Genomic DNA, 2,500 nt, shown 5'->3' with positions numbered 1-2,500 from the left:
GCTACTGACTGCAGTTAGCAGTCCCCTCCCTCGTCCCTATGTCACCACATTAATGCACTGCGGTCTTCAAGCAGTGAGTTATCTAGCATCATCTCAGATCCATAAGTGTGATAAAACGTGATAAAAACGATCAAAACAGACATTGGGAAGGATTTTTACCCGCTCCGCCATTGTAGGCGCATACACATTCACCCATCTGTTGCTCGATCTGGCGTGCACCGGCAGTGAGACCATGGAGTGTATATAGTATATATGAGTGAGACGGGTGTAGGTTTGTAGCGTTCTCTCTTCTGATTGGATAAAAATTTCGGGATCCTCCAATAAGTTTATTTGCCGATTACATGCAAAGCAGCTGACTGAGAGATCGGCTTTATGAAACGCGCACATTATGTAAGTGATCACTGTATGAATAAAGAGCGATTTAACACTTATATTAAAGGTGCAGTGTGTAATATGACATCATCAAGAAAGTTCTACAAAGTTCTAGAATGCAACACTCCCTGGGTAACCCCAACCCTTTAGAATAATAACAGAAGCTGCAGTGGCCTTCAAGGACAAGAACAATTCTACATTTTAAACAATGCACCTGATGACATTCCAACTATGACACTTTCAAGATGGCGGCGCCAGGCCTTGGTCCAATATATGCAGAAATATGACCCTTTCTAAGGGAAAAAAAATAATTCAAAACATTTTTTTTCTGCTATTATGCACTAAATTAAATGTACTTATGGATATTATAATTACTTTCTACAAAATCTGCTAGGAAATAAAACCCAAAATTCTACACACTGCACCTTTAACCCATTGATGACTATGGCAATCTAGGATGCATGTCCTTAATGCCTGAGGGTTTTCTGAAAAAATAGTACGAATTGTCAAGTCTACCAAAACCTTAATATCTAAGCCTGTGTAGCACATAGAAACATGAAATAAAATACATTTAAAAGTTAAGGTTCACAGGTTTTATTCAAACACGCTCCCTTAGCGCTTACAAACCAACAAATATTTCTAAAAATCGTCAAAATTAGATGAATTAAAAAATTATTAAATATTGTTAATAAATGGATGCAATGTGTTGTGTGATTTTCGTCAGTAGCCTATAGTAGACCTTGATTCTGCGCACCAAACGCCACTAACTGTTCTGTCGCCGACATAGCTGGCGTATTTTTTTTATTATTTTTTTAATTTTTAATTTTTTTGATTGACATGATTTTCGGCAAACCACACAACTTTTGGGTGGTCACGTGGTCTTAAAAAAATCAACAAAACCCACCTCATGTGTATTTGAACCAATGACAGTGCATTCAATGCTGGGAATGCCATGAAAATTAGATAAAGTAATAATGCTGCATGATGCAGCATCAGGCAGGAGAGCCAATGTGGCATCGCGCAGCAGCCGTCATCAATGGGTTAAAACAATAATTTTCCGAAAATGTCTTTCATAAATATGCAAATTTGGCAATATCTAACTGATTATGTGTCAATTTGAATCTATTTAAAAAAACAACCCCCCCCCACACACACACACCACCCCCTCCCCCCCACACACACACACACACACCCCACCCCCCCCACACACGCACACCACCCCCCCACACACCACCCCCCCCCCACACACACACACACCCCACCCCCCCCCACACACACACACACACCACCCCCCCCCAGACACACACACACACCCCACCCCCCCCCCCGACACACACCCCACCCCCCCCACACACACACACCCCACCCCCCCCCACACACACACACCCCACCCCCCCCCCCACACACACCCCACACCACCCCCTCCTCCCCCCCACACACACCCCACCCCCCCCCCCCACACACACACACCCCCCACCCCCCCAATAGCCTATAACGAACAGCAGTGTGACTACAGATATGTTTTTAAACAGCGGCGGCAATTAAGCTTTTCACCGCGGCACGAGTTGTCAAAACATCTCTCCCTGAAATGTTGTTCTTCAACTGGAGTCTGTAAATAATGAGTAATCTCTGTGAAATGCCTTTGAAACCAAAACCCAGTCTGTGACAAGTGAGAGTAAATGTGCAATACTCTGCAGGTAATTAGTGACAGAGTGTGTGTGTGTGTGTGTGTGTGTGTGTGTGTGTGTGTGTGTGTGTGTGTGTGTGTGTGTGTGTGTGTGTGTGTGTGTGTGTGTGTGTGTGTGTGTGTGTTAAAACTACAATACATTTGGATGGTGGACTATTTTTCAGCTTACATCTTAAAGTCCATTGAGACGGTGAGCAGTCAGTGTGGTGAAGTCATCATCAAACCCATGAAAATGTTATTGTTGAATTTCATATAACTCTCTCTCTCTCTCCTCTTCTCCCCACATGAACAATGTGTTAACAGGATTAAAATCTCCCAGTGCATTGCTTGATTACAATCTATGAATTATTACACCTGTATCTTCTGTGAAACACATAGGCAAGGCAAGGCAAGGCAAGGCAAGGCAAGGCAAGGCAAGGCAAGGCAAGGCAAGGCAAGGCA

This window comes from Ammodytes marinus (genome assembly GCF_949987685.1).
Source record: "Ammodytes marinus genome assembly, chromosome: 9".
Lineage (NCBI taxonomy): Eukaryota > Metazoa > Chordata > Actinopteri > Uranoscopiformes > Ammodytidae > Ammodytes > Ammodytes marinus.
The sequence above is the reverse complement of the archived record's forward strand: the minus strand, read 5'-3'. Positions refer to the sequence as shown.